This window comes from Dioscorea cayenensis, chromosome 10, assembly GCF_009730915.1.
Source record: "Dioscorea cayenensis subsp. rotundata cultivar TDr96_F1 chromosome 10, TDr96_F1_v2_PseudoChromosome.rev07_lg8_w22 25.fasta, whole genome shotgun sequence".
Taxonomy (NCBI): Eukaryota; Viridiplantae; Streptophyta; class Magnoliopsida; order Dioscoreales; family Dioscoreaceae; genus Dioscorea; species Dioscorea cayenensis.
This window is the reverse complement of record NC_052480.1, coordinates 21,260,289-21,275,637: the sequence shown is the minus strand read 5'-3', so window position 1 is coordinate 21,275,637 and position 15,349 is coordinate 21,260,289. Positions and strand designations below refer to the sequence as shown.

The window sequence follows — 15,349 nt, the reverse complement described above, 5'->3', positions numbered from 1 at the left end:
TGATCAAGGAAGCTCGCCATTTCATCGCGATTTAAAATGGTCGACCCATAAGGTCCGCGAATGTTGATTTACACTTCACATTTAGTATTACCCTTTAAACATTCTCAATCTTTTGTTTAATTACACTTTTTCCTGACTTTTTAAATATTAATCATTTCGCTTATTTAATTACAATAATGTTTAAACATGTTGATCTAATTATTTAACCATCATCACCGTCTTTCGTTTAACCTTATTTGCTGTGTCTCAAGTTGATGCGCATGTTATGTAAATCCGGGCGTGAGCAAGCGACCAAATGGGGAGACCCACTTATGCCCGTAGTATACATTCGGGTTAGAGATCATTGTTGAGGACACACAAATCTTCGTGGTTGGTCGTTGGGTCGGTGATCGCTACGAGCGATCGACCAACGCAAAGAATTCCGCGTGATCTCGCCATCGTAACTTGTCTCACGTCGAAGGTGGCAAGTTTATGGTATCCCTTGCAAACATGCTTGCGCAAAGCAATAATGCATGTGACACCAACGCACATCGATTTATTAGCGGGTACTTCACCGCCGATCATTACAAACCGGCATACAAGGAAGCTATATTCTCCCATACCCGACGTACGATGTGCTCGGATCGGGAATCGTGAGCTTCGCTTATCACCGCCTGCGGATTAGAAGGCAGCCCGGCGTGCCTGAGACGAAGAGGATCGAGTCGCAGCGTTGATGTCCGCGAAGTTACATCGCAGCTCACCGCCAAGGATCCGGCCACACCGATCGATCTTGCAATGAAAACTGTCACGACTAGGGCATTGTTAATAAACCGACGTACTGATGTGGAAACATTGTGTATTTACAACGAATTGAATGTATTTACACCTGAGATATTGTTATTTTAAACGGATACACTCGTAATTTGAAATATTTCAAACTCGATGTTTAAACGATATATGGTATATTTAAACAATGAAACGGAAATGTACACAACTACAACGTAAATTAAACAATGAAATGAAACTCGAATGAAATTTAACCCTGCTTACAATTGAAAAACAAAACAAAAATTTACATTGAGATATACAAGTCATGTTCTTCGAAAACAAAACAATGAATTGAATTGTGTATTGATGGGCAACTTTCCATATTTAGTTAAACAATGAGTGCATTTATTTAAACAGAGAAAGTGTTATTTTAAACGGGTACACCGTAATTTGAAATATTTAAAGCTGATGTTTAAACGATATATACTATATTTAAACAATGAAAGTGAAATGTACACAATTACAACGTAAATTAAACAATGAAATATAACCGAATGAAATTTTAACCCGCTGTACAATTCAAAAACAAACAAAATTTACATTAAGATATTCAAGTCATGTTCTTCAACACGAAAACAATGAATTGAATTTGTCCAGCATTTACATTTGAAAACAAAATTGATGCAATGATATACAAGACATGTTATTCAAAAATGTAATTTAACCCGCTGCTGACTTCCCTTTGTCATCGGACGCACCGCCCTTCCCTCCTTAAGTATGCGGGTAACATACCGTAATCCAGGTAAGGAACGCCCCGTCTCATGTAGTCCGAATTCTCACCCCACAAGAATTGCTCGATAAACCGCGATGACGAGACGGCGCTAATCGACGCTTCCTTGTTTTTTTGGCGGGTTTCGTGGTCGGCACAAGCGGTACTTTTGTTGCCGCCGACTCGGGCTTAACTCCATATCGACACAAAGGTCTGAATAGATTCCGCCGTCGAGATATGCAAGTCGAGATTAGAATACCGATTTAAATACCAAATAGATATTAATCTGGACATAATTAAAGAACTCTACCATGTCCAACGCTGTTCTTATCGCATTCCTGACATGAAGAATAATGCCTCGTATTCTTGTTTTATCATTGTCCATGACGCATGACATGGAAGTGGCCATTCATGATTATCGGGAGGATGACAATTTGAACTTCATGCAGTGTCAGCAAGATCAAAGATCCCCGATCATAGCCATAATTGTGTCATGTGCGTCTCTCGCTTTGACATAAACATACAGAAGCGGTCTCGATGATGGAGGCGCCGCTTCTTGTAAGGATATGGCTCTTTGCTCAACACTTTTGTATTATGCATACGAAAAGCGCCCATCACATCATCGCTGACCATCTCCTTCCCCTGCAAAGGTATAACCTCGTCAAGGCTGAGGGAAATGGACAATGCCATTCTTCCACACGATAGCGGCCGAGGTTAAACGATAATGTATATTAGAAGACCATATTGTAAATATTTAAATGATATTATCAATCGTTACATGATATTATATATAATTAAACGGTAAGGCGAAACTTAAATGATAACATAATGGTATTAAACACTATTAGGTAATAGTTAAACACTATAAGAAACCCTTTAAACAATATCATAAAACGTTACTACTTACTCGGCCCATAGAGCAGCTCGAGGAAGATCCTCATCAACTCCCTCGTCAGATTTGTTAAGACGACTAAAAGCCAACCCATTTCTTCTTCTTCGAATAAAAGCTTTCCGAGCCGCCCTCGTCCAATTTTTGATCTGGCCTCGATCATCTCCTCGTTCGCTCGTCTGGTCTTCACCGCATCTTCCTTCGACGCGGGATCGATGGCGACAAAGATCAACCCGCATACATCCTTACATTGTTGTTCTTGTTGTGGGATTGTGTCTGGCTTCGATGCGGGACGACTGGCGACAACATCAACCGCAGCATACTTCCTTACATGGTTCTTGTTGTGGTGGGATTGTGTCCGCTGGTCACTGCAGTATTATCGGCCACGTGCCACGGGAACGGATTTTCGATCGATCTTCCTCAACCGTGGCCATGACAATAAAGATCATTGGGGAGACACACCCTTAACTTGTTCTTCGACCTTCGTGGATTGTGTCCATCTTTGACGCCGCATTCTCAGCAAATGTTTGCCCACTGGTCGACTGATTTCATCGAGAAGAGAGTCAACGACCTTCCTAACCGCTGCAACGGCCACATCATTCACGATGTCCTCCACCGCCATGGCTATGGCTCATCAACGGCGCATGCACTCAGAATGCGATCACCACCGATGAGTGTTGCTATTGTTTCATCGCCACCGCGGTGGCAGAGAGAAGTGATTGTTCTCCCTTTTTCGCAAGTCTCTCTCGAATGTGGCCGCCTTTGAAACGACCTTCCGCGATGCGTCGCCGTCGCCAAATTCGACGCCCTCGTCCGTCCCGGTGTCAGCCTTTTCGAGAGATGGCGCAACTGGCCGTGAACGCCCTCTTCCGAGTCACCCACACGGTTTAGGCTAAGCCGAGGAAACTCGGTCATCAATATCTCGCATGCTCAAGAGTAAGAGTTGCGGTGTACATCTTTGGCCAATGTCACCGGGTGGGGCCGCCACTGGCGGAGGGGCGCCATGGTCGGGGACCGCTGTCGTGCGTAGGGGGGTTGTTGCACCGCCGTAGGGGGAGGCTTCTCCAGGCCGAGGAAATGCGTGCGCTGAGCAGGGCTGAAGTAGGGAGAACGCGCCCGCCACAAGCACGTATAGAGGCCGCCTCTCATCCCCGCCTTCGAAAGTGGTTCCCGAGCAATGGCATCCATCCGCCTCTGGCGCCCAACAAATATTTCTTCTTCAAGATTCACGGAACCAAAATCTCGTGAAACTAAATATGTAAACCAAAACAATTTCAACGAGATCATTCATTTTTAAACTATAAAAACTATATATTTAAACGTTATAGAATATAATTAAAACGGAGAACAAAAATATTTAAACCAAGATGTAATAAGAGTTAAACGTAGAATACTAAAGTTAAACGCTAAATAAAAATGTTTAAACATTAAAGACTTATGTTAAACATTGTCCATGATTTATTACCCCTTTCCATCGAGCGACGACAAGCTCGCTTTTCTACCGCCGCTGCTTCCTGCAGTACTTTCACCGAGAGCACAAAGATCCTGCGATCTCGCAAACGGATTTCTTCCCCGCTCCGTCACCAGAAACCGCACGCTAGCGCCGACCCGAGCAAACCCTTAATGTACCCTGTTGGTCTCTTCCCGCCAGATCTATCTTGCACTCGGGCGGCCGCTGTGGAATATCCTCCATAAGCCACTTGTGCGTCACCATGCGATGATCGCCCCATGGCCGGTAGATCATCGACGTAATCAACGATCCAGCCTGGAACCGAGCATGATGTATTTGGGAAGAGGATCGTCCCCATGAGGTACACCATCGTGAGTTTGACAAAATTATCTTCTTCTCCCTCTCGCCGAACAAGTTGCACTCAGAGTGCTCTTGATGGAGTCTCCTGCGTTCCTCGTGAGGTCTTTGATAGATACCGCCTTCACCGACCGGGCTTTTCTTCTTCGAAGACCACCGTCACGCCATCGCAACGCACCAAGAACGAGGGCCACATCTGAGGTTTGAAACTCAAAGCAGCTTTTCCCCGATCCCCGAATTTATCGGTGCGACCATCGGATCTTTGTAAAAGAGAATCAAGAAGGGCCCTCTCTGGTATATGGCTTCCAAATGTGAACGCTGCAAACGGTGTCCTTCGAATAATCTCCCAAAGGTCGAGGGGTCATGTTAACTTTCAATTCACAGCTAAGGTCTCCACAACCGCAGCTCAAATAGCAACGCCTATTAACTAGGGTTGACCGCCATAATCACAAGCCTCATGATAATAACAACACATTCAATCACGCAAGATTGACAAAAAGTTTAAGCTGAAATATAAGGTTTTAAACGGTAAACTCTCAGTTATTAAACAGAGATATAAAATGTTAAACAGAGACCCATTTTGTTAAACAGAGATTTAGAATACTTGAACAGAGACAACAAATGTTAAACTCAGAACATCTCATTTCTTAAACGTCAACCCCATTTGTAAAACTGCAACCATATCAAACGAAACGGAAATGTACATTATAAATATTACATAAATCATAACAATCGAAAAACTATTTTCGATAGTGTATACATACTAAAAATGCAAAACAAAACAAAACCCTAGCCGAGAAATCTCCCCGCATACTAACAAAAACCCCAAATTTGAGAAATCCCTCGCAGACTTCAATATCTTCCAACAAAAACAGAGCACAAAACAAAACCGAAAAATCTTTCTTTGTAATGTAATGCAGCTAACATAAAACCATACTCAATACCTTTAGATTGCAACCGATGAAATGCCAACTAGTTATGCTGGGGACTTCTCCTTCGAGATACCGGTGGAAAGGGAAAAAGTCGATGAAATGCTAATCATGTAGGCTTTCACTGTAGAGACAACTTCGAGATCACTGAAATGGAAAAAGTCAAGACGTGAGTTGAGAAAAGCAATTAAACGGCTCCAATAAATTGCCTCTCAGTTACCTCTACTGAAAACCCCCACTTCCTCTCAAACGCCGAGATGGTCACAGCCCACGACTCCCACATGCAAGGGCATTTTCAGTCCAAAAATTTGAAACTCACCCGCTCACATCCGCTATGTGGTTTGGGGGTTTGAAAAACATAGACTTTAAAAGGAGGGGTTTTTTGGGGATTGCAAAAACTAACGGGTGTGGCAATTTTACAAACTTAAAGGGTTTTTGGTAATTTCCACTTTTAAATTATTATATTAAAATTAATAAAAATAATTAAATAATATGTTTTTTAATGGGAGATATAACCCCGGCATTGGGGTTATAAAATTTAGAAAAATTAAAAAATGCAATATAATTAATATAAGTTTATGATTTTAGTTAATTTTTTTATACTAATGTCCATTTCTTTATTAATAATTTGCTAATAAATAAATATAAGTTGCCTTTTATATAACCATGATGCCGAGGCATATTGACATTAGTAATAATAAATTAAATTAATTATTAAATAAATAATTGAATTAATTAATTTAATTAATAACCATTAATGAAATCTTATCAACCAATTAATTCACCAGAAATTGGTTGATAATCCAATTATTAATTAAATTAATAAGTAATTTAATTTATTAATACTCATTATTAAATATAACATTTTTAAATATAATAATAAATAATATAAATAAATTAAATACTAAAGTTAATAATTAATAAATTATTTAATAAGGAGTATATCATAACAAATTAATACATAATAAAGTTTGGGGGTAATCTTACCATGAGTAACATTATCCTTAAAATGCATCCAACCAAACATGTGTTGTCTAATTTCAGATTTACAAATCCTTCCAAACAAACATAAAATCTTATAATATAGTAATTTCAATTACATCCAACCAAACATAAGATTTCATTGCACTGTATTTTAAAATTCAAGTATTTCCAGTTATATTGTAACTAAATATCCACTGCATTTAGAAATACATCCAACCAAACGCCACCTATAAGGGTTTCTTTGTGGTTGCAGAGCACTGCTAATGAATTCTACTTACTCGATGGGTCCATGCATCCTTCCAACAATTGGGTAATCAGTAACTATATGCCCGTCCCCACATGCCTCACAAGTCATGACTGACGCGGGTTTGGAAGTGACAAACTGTCAATTTTCTTGCTCAAGGATTCTGCTTGGGTGGCTAATGTTGTCACCTTACAAATTCTAACACATCGTACCCTCAGAACCCACTTCCCTCATGAATTCCACTATTAATTGTTCATGGTTGTCTCCTCAATCAATTGCTTGGTTGTCTCTAGGGTCTTACTGCTAAGTGATCCTCCTACTGCCGAATCTATTAACTACCTAATATTTTGATTGAGGCCCTGATGAAAAATATGAACTTCTACCGACTCATGGAGGCTGTGATGAGGACACCTCCACAAGAGGTCCTTGAACCTCTCCCATATTTAAAAAATGATTCTTCATCCATCTAAGTGAATGAAGCGATTTCTTGCCGTAGCTTTGTAGTCCAACCCTAAGAGGAAGTATCGGGCAAGGAATGCTTCCACCATCGCCTCCCAAGTGGTGATAGATACGTAAGGAAATGCTTGAAGCCATTATTTAGCTTGTCCCTTCAATTAAAATGGGAATAATCTCAATATAATAGCATCCCTCGTAAAACTCCATTCATCTTAAGCATATATCACACATTTCCAATAATCCTCCAATATAGCTATTAGGGTTTTTCATCCCATAGCCCATGAAACCTGAACCTACTACTATACCATCTATACAAAAGCAAGCTTCAACTCAAAGTTGTTGGCCACCACCGTGGTAGGATAATATCGACTAGGACTCGCCTCAATGTCGGATTAGCATAATCGATAAAGTCCTCATATGATCTCCACATTCTTCCATCACAATAGAATAGCCTCTTTCTACTCCCCGCTAGTTAATGACCTTGGCTCACCGAATAATGTAGTCCATAGTCATGTTTCAATCAACGTTAGATGTTACGTCATTTTCAAAATCCTTAATGACTTACTCATTGGAATGCAATGAAAATGAATAAGAAAACACAAATAAAAATTAATAAAAGAAGAAATGTAAGAAGCAAAAATGAAAATGATGGCTAATGAGATGGATAAAAAAAGAAATGTTCCTAATATCTCTAAGTTCCTCAAGAATAGAGCTCATAAACTTGATAGGCACTCAAGTCACCCTACTAGACACAAACACACGCAGTGCATCAAGAATTATAGAGTGCTATGAATAAGGATTGTCGATCCTTGAGTGATTAGAGAGTACTAATTCTAGTGTCGTCACTTAAACTAAACGGTGATGTGGGTTGTGAATTTAAAATAAAACTAACAATTGGAAAGCACAAGCATAAAATACAGCAAAACAAGCATAAAAGAAGAGTGTTCGGCATCGACTTCCCCTAAGGTTTTATTAAGTTCTAGATATGATTGCACAAGAACTTGTAATTGAGTTTAGCTGAGAGAACTACTAATTGATATTGTCCCATTTCTCAAGATGAACAATAACTAATCCCATGCATTGTTGATACAAACTACCCTACGATTGCATTATTCTAGTGAATTCTACCTAGAAGAAACAAGGATTTAATAAATAGTGAACCCTCTCTTGAGACTATTAACCCTAATCCCTTACAAGAATTCTTGGATTTGACTATAATAGAGCTCAAGTCAATTAAAACATGCAATTGAACTTAACATCAATAAATTGCAATCAATCACAAAATGTAAAAGTTCCAAAGTCTACAACTAATGTCAATTAAAAATGTAAAACCTAGGTTTCATCCATGCCACCAACAATTTAGTTCTTTATTAAAGGAGAACACTCATATAATCCAATCAATATGGGAAAAGTAAATGAAAACATTTTAAAAAAAATCCCTTCTTTCTTTACCACCTTGGACCGTCGATGAATCTCCCATTGATCTTCAAAAAACTGCTGAAAACACACCTTGACAACCAAAATAATGCCCTAGATGGTGGAGGATGCTCTTCCCTATGTTGGACTGATGAAGAGATACTTGAGAAGCTTTTTTAATTCTTTTCTTGCGCTTGACCACCAAAAGATTCCACAAAAATATTTACTAAAATCTTTTATACCTAACCACTCACAGGAGACTTACGAGAGTAAGAATAAGACTGTAAGGAGCTAGAAATGATGGGTTGCATACCTTATGAGCCTCTTTCAAACTCGTAAGCTCCACCGTAAATTTTTTTCTATCTTAGTGTTATGGCCTTGATTGTGGTCGAAGTGCTCGGACCATAAACTTGACTGGATGGCGCTTGCAACCTCCATTACAAAGTGTATGTGCTCTCACTACAACAAATTTGATGATTAGTGGCGATTTTCTATATGACATATTTTTCATATGTCACTAAAAGAGCATATAATGTGACAAAAATCAACTATCGTCACTCAATTCCACAAACTGAATATTGTACATGACAATACTTGATAATGTCACATAGAAGCATCACACAATGTGTGGCGCCAAATTTTCCCTTCAACTGGAGATGGAGGGAAATATTTTTAGTGACACTAATAATATTTGGTAACGCTCTCATTTTGTCATCAATGTTTTACATTTTTTGTGATGATTATACAACGTAATTTTTTTAGAACAATTTTTGACATTATGTCACTAATACCATTGTACATTATTTGTGACCATTTGGTTTTGTCATGTATGTTTTAATTATTTCGTGACATGTATGTATGACACTAAAATATAAGTATTTATGATAGTCTCATTGTGTCACCCTATATATATATATATATATATATAGCATTAGTGGAAGGAATTACAAAATGTCACATTTGTTTAATTTGTGCATGACATAAAGTTTTCCTCACAAATGAGATATCATTTTTATTATATGTGAGAATTTATTGTTGAGATACCTTGAATTATTTCTTCATGCTTTGTTTTGAATTATGACCTAAATCAAAATTTTAGGAGAACGATGAAGAAAAAAAAATTAAAGGGTGGATACAAATTAACCCTTTTTTATTTATTATTTAAAGCAATCCAAACCAAATTTCTTGGGGGTTGTATTATTTATTTTGGCTTTAAGGGCTCTTGTACTTGTTGCATCAGTTTTTCTCAAGAAAGAATAAAGTAAATTTGTCCCTCTACATGTGAATGCAGGTCACATTGACCGGAGCACGTGAATTTTTGTATGGTTTTGGCAAAGGTGGAAAGAGGGGGTCAAGAGTGTGTTCGAGCATCCCATTATCTCACAGGGTGGGTGTTCCACTTTCCCCATCCCCTTCCCCCCTTTTTTCCCCCTTTTTTTTTAAAAAAAGGTCAAGGTTCATTGAGGCTACAACACCCTCAATTTATTTTTCAAAATGTTAAATGTTTTTTTATAAATTAATGCATATAATTTAAAAATTTAATATTTTTTTAACAAAAACTATTTTTTGGAAAAATATATTATTACATCCTTTTATTTATTTATTTTTTGCAAATTCACTTTTGTAGTATAAAAAAATTTTATATTTTTAGAAAAAAATATTTTCAAACATATATTATCTCAAAACATTTTTATATTTTTGCAAAATTAGTATATAAAATATTAAAAAAATTATATTTTTTTAGGAAAAATATTTGTTTGATATTTGAGTCTCCCTAAAAAAATTCAACCAAGTCACTAGTTCATCAAACCCAACTACTTAGGTCAACGATTCGCTTTTAGGGTTATTCCAAATCAGTTTTCTAGTCGAACAAGATCCGGTCTTTAAAAATCAATTACAAGTCAACAAGGTTAGACTAATAAGTTTGGTCCGAGTTTGAAAATCTCGTAAATAATACTTAAAAAAATAATACTTGAAATTTTTTTCTCATTATTTTTTTATTTTTTTAATTTTGTTTTTATATTTGTATGTTTAGTGGAATTTGATTAAATTATAATAATGTTATAAAAATTTACTTTTGAGATTTATATTAAAATTTATAGTTAATTTAAACAATCAAATGTTATAAATAATCTAAATCATTAAATATGACAATTATAAAAATATAAAAATTTATCATACAAATTATAAATATAATAGGATGCTAATGAAAAACAATTTGGATAAATTAATTAATTAATTAATTAACTCACTAACTTATGTAAATCATTTAACCCAATATCTTGTATAAATTACTTTGTTAGATATAACTTATTTATTAGAATATATAAATTAAGATAAATAATGTTAAACTAATAACCAACATTGTAGATCCAAGAACAAGTAATATATAAACTATGAATTTTAAATTTTAGCAAAGTATAAATTTGTTAATTCCAATGTTCAAAAGATTGATTAAAATGCATATTTTCTCTCTTCTTGCCAAAAACGGTAGCTAAAATTAAGTACAATTAAGATCCAAAAAATATGTATCAATTAAAATTTACCTTTTTTGGCTCCTCCAAATTTCACCAAATCTCTTCAAATCTCTACTTAATTTTACAATTTGTTCACTCTCCCGCCAAAAAAATAGTCTTTAAAAAAATTTGTACCAATTAGGAGCAATCACTCTCTTCCAAATTTCACCAAATCTTCTCACAACTCATTAAAGAAAAACCTTTGTCTCCATTGTTCATCTTCTTGATTTCCTATCCGAAAGTGAGAAATAATATATAAATTTTCTTTTTAAGACAACCATTAGGCTTCTCCACACAAAGAAGACAAGGTATGTATAAAATATATTATTTTGATTTAGAAAAAAATATTTATTAGTGTTTTGAGGTGAATTTAATTTTTTTGTTTTTTTAATCACGATTGCTTTTATTTTTATTATTGAATCAATTGACTAAAAAGCTTCTCCTTAGATATATATGATTTTTATTTTTATTATTTTTATTAAATTAGTTATTTGAATGTAAATAATAACCCAAGCTATGGTTGATTATGAAATACACATGCCTATGCCATAATTTTTTTGGTTAATAGTATGTTTTTAGTTTTTATTTTACCTTGCAATGTGATTTCTTTTTTAAATTTACTTATCATAACATTTCTTTTACTTTTTTTATCGATTATTTATTTGTTTTTATTGAATATTTATTACAGCTTTCAAGTGGTCGGGTTCTTCATCAACTCGAATCTTTGGCATAAGAAGAATCGGATTGAAAGATAGCTAATAAGTCTGCAACACATGTCAACTAGCTTGGTTTTTTATTTTTTATTTTGGGGGAAAAAAATTGAATTTATCAAGATGTAAGGATATTTTTATATTTTTTTCGTGATCACTTCTCCATTTAGATACTTTTATGTTTGAAATCTCAGGTGGAAATTGTATTGAATTCATTTTTATTATGTGTTCTTTTTCATATTATGATATAAAATATTATATATTTTTAACAAATGACGTGATGAAAAAAATGATATTAAAATATTCATGACTTTAATGGTAAATGGGTCACAAAATAATTATGTCATATTTTCATTTAGCAAACATCACGTAAATGTTAAATATTAATAAATATTTGGTGAGTCTATAAATGCCACCTATTTGAGTGACTGAATATACTAATGTTACGATCAATTTCACATTTAGAATATTTTTATGACATTATTTTTCTCGAAAATCACTGGCAAAAAAATTATGACACCTTTTCATGTGACGCTCATGTTTTTTTGTCATAAATAGATGCACATTTACCTCGTGATTTTTTAACGATATAAGTTATCTAGTGAAATTATTTTTTTAAATAATCGGTGACAAAAAAATTATGTCACCAATTTGGGTGATGACTCATCTTTTCGTCATGAATTGTTGAATATTTTTCTCATGTTGTGTGACAATTCATGACAACTTGTGACGTTATTTATTTAATAATAGGTGACTTAAATATACGCCATCTAATAGTGTGACAAGATAAATTTTGTCAGTAATAGTTGAATATTCAACTCATATTTTTATGACGATCGATGATTTTTTTGTGACACCTTATAATATGTTTTTATGACAAAAATAAATGTCACAAAAACATAGCTATAATGTGACATTTGTATATGTCGTCATGTAAATTTTTAGCATTTAGTAACGTACAATGTGCATATCGTCATAGTATATCTTTAGCTACGGTGCAAAGGTGACGATCGTTGTGACGAGGTGTTTAATGTCATCAAATATTATACATGACGAGTATTTCTCATTTTGTGACACTAAATGGTGCGCCATTAATCATCAAATTTGTTGTAGTGTCTTAGTAAACTCCTCTAGATGGCCCTTACAGTCCGATGTATGGGTATAAATCCTGCCCATAAGTCTTTATATCTAGAAATTATGCTTCTACTTATGGGCATCATGCCAGCAAGGTTCTCTGAATGAGGCTTATGACTGTAAGTGTGGTCGTAAGGGAGACGTGAGGTGTTTTGTCTGACCTATTTCCTTGTCCTTGATGTTGAGAGAGCTCTATCTTCTTCGTTCTGGCTCAACATTGCTTCTTTTGGCTCCCTCCTCTCATTATGCACTACATGTCACTTGAAATCACATTTTACACCATGTTAAGTATCATCTTCCAAAAACACCATAATACATGCCAATTAAGTGTTTAAAATAGTATTAAATCATGTTCAATTATATAGTTATCACTCACGCGTGCATCAAATATGAAATCAATCTCTTTTCATAATAGGAATTATAGTAATCAAGAACATGTAATTGGATCTTAATTAAGAAACTCAATATAAAACTAAAATCCAAAATCAATATACAAATAAGATCCTAGGGTTTATCAAGGCCGAAATACAAAAGCTATTTAGTCCCTAATGGTAGAAGAATACAAGTCTATGCAAAAGAAACAATAATGAATCAAATAAAACATAGAAGCTTTCTCAATCTTTGCTATCTTGTTGATCAAATAAAGTGCTCCCTCGGCTGTGTAGGAATAATATGGATGATTCCACCTTGGATGTCTCAAGGCAATTCCCTTTAACTCTAATCATTGGATAAGGCTTTCTCCAAAATGGCAATAGAAAATTAGTTATATTTGATAAGTATACATATTTTTATAACATTAATTAAAGCACTTTGCTTGTTCTCTTGATTAATTCAATTTATTCTGATATCTAATTTGCTTCTATTATGTATTCAGACTATTATTTACATGTTTGGAGTAAAAGGAATAAGTTTGGAGCAATTTGGAATTATTTTGAGCAAGACATAAGAGTCCATAATGATCCACAAGCAACCATACACCTATGTAGCTGGTTCCATGCCCCGATTTGTGCTTGTGTAATGTGTTAAAAATACTGTACCAAAGGGGTACCATAGTAGTGCTACAGAGCTACATTGCGAAACACACGGCTATGTATTATGCTATATTTATCTACATACTTGGTCACTTGCCTGTGTTCTGTAGTAAAAAGGGTTACTAATGGGGACTTATGTCACATCTATAAGTAAACACACATGTGATTCAAGTAGTATAATGTGTATAAATATAATATTGTTGATCCCAGGAGGAATTAGAAAGTACTAGTAATAATGTTTATCATGTTATCTAGCATAAATGCAAGTGATGTTAAAAAAAATAAAACAAATATAAGAATATGAAAGCACAACTAGTGACACTAGCTCATAAGGATAAACCAAGTATGGAATAAAGGTGTCAAGGTATAGACTTCCCCTAGGGCTATTAATAGGACACTAGACATGGTTGCGTTGAATGAATGAAAAATTAATTAGATTGAGAGAGTTCCTAACACATGCTACCCTCTTTCTCAAGGCAAGTGGTAACTGGTCCCATATGGCATTGATGTAGACTACCGTACAACCGCAATACACTCAGTGAACTCTAACTAGAGATTAACTCATGCTTAAGAGTTAGCCAATGCTTATCCCAAAACAATTAACCCTAATCCCATATCAAGGATGATTAGAATCTCTTCCTAGTCCTCCTATGATTGCATTAATAAATAAGAAACCTGATTGCTAATCTCACTCAGAAGAATCATGGGGATCACCAAGCGATCCTGAAGTGCCCTATTTCTAGGTGGACTCATGAATCCTTTCAATTATGGTTAGCCTATATACTGTGAACCTCTCGATTGTCACTAGAATACATCAAACATGAATTATTGACTCTCGCAATGATGGAATTCATGACAATAGAGAATAAACTATTCAATTTAAATACAGATAATACAATATAAAAGTCGATGAGAGATTATGAAATTTTAACTAAGTCTCACACAACCTAGAAGTTTAGTTCTCCATTAATAAATAACTATCACACAACCTAGAAGTGAAGATAAACATAGCAAAAGGCATTTAACACTCCCTCAATCTTCTTCTCCTTGGATTGATGATAAACCACCACAGAACTTCCACAAACATTGTCAAGAATCCTCCATGATGGCTTTCTTGAAGCTCTAGAACCTAGGTGATACTAGAATCCCACTTTGATTGGTGAAGAAATCTCACTTGTGTCTTTCTCTTCTTTTTCCCTTGCCTAGTTGCCAAAAGATATCTCCAAAATCCTCAGAAAATCTATTTACACCCTTCTACTTACAAGCCATTTATGGGTATGAGCACTAGGCCATATGGACTTGGAGAGCAAAAGTGACAAGCTCTATAGGCAGCTTACAACCATAAGTTTTGCTTATGATAGGAACTTTTCATCACCAATAGAACGCAAGTGAATGGTGCCAATTGCATAATAAAGTGTACTAAGAAACAGGACATTAGTTCACAGGGAAAATAAAGAGTATTAGTACTAATTCTAATTTGAGAATTATCCTAATCCAAACAGCGTGATGTGAGAACAATTAAAAAGAAGCAAATATCAAAAGTGCTAAGGAAAGTACATCTAAACAAGCATAGGAAAGTGATGTTCATGCATAGATTCCTTCTAGGGTTGTTAAGTCAAGGATGGTTCTAAAGTCTACCAATCTAAATTGAAACAAGAGAGTTCCTAGATTATACTACCCTTTTTCTTAAGGTAAATAGTAACTGATCCGGTACAAT

The 15,349-nt window shown here is 35.2% G+C and overlaps 1 non-coding gene across 1 annotated transcript; it reads left to right on the top strand.

The window, feature by feature from the left end:
• The first annotated feature begins 6,762 nt into the window (after nt 1-6,762).
• Nucleotides 6,763-6,868, top strand: LOC120271309. The gene has a single exon (XR_005539925.1). It is a non-coding gene; the product is annotated as a small nucleolar RNA R71 (small nucleolar RNA).
• Nucleotides 6,869-15,349: the final 8,481 nt, after the last annotated feature.